This window comes from Penaeus monodon, chromosome 34, assembly GCF_015228065.2.
Source record: "Penaeus monodon isolate SGIC_2016 chromosome 34, NSTDA_Pmon_1, whole genome shotgun sequence".
Taxonomy (NCBI): domain Eukaryota; kingdom Metazoa; phylum Arthropoda; class Malacostraca; order Decapoda; family Penaeidae; genus Penaeus; species Penaeus monodon.
This window is the reverse complement of record NC_051419.1, coordinates 14,973,205-14,973,407: the sequence shown is the minus strand read 5'-3', so window position 1 is coordinate 14,973,407 and position 203 is coordinate 14,973,205.

Sequence of the window (203 nt, the reverse complement as noted above, 5' to 3'; positions counted from 1 at the left end):
ACATAGTAAAGAAAGAGAGGAAGAAATGCACAAATGAAGAGGGAGAGATGAAGATAATATTAACCCATAACGGCCAAAATAATTCTCTTAAGGATATACATTTCCTGGAGGTTTGGAGTAGTTTATGAGATATAAAGTGTGATTAAGGAATTGATTAATGTTTATTGGCATTTCTACCATCTTTTTAAAACAGTTGGTAGAGA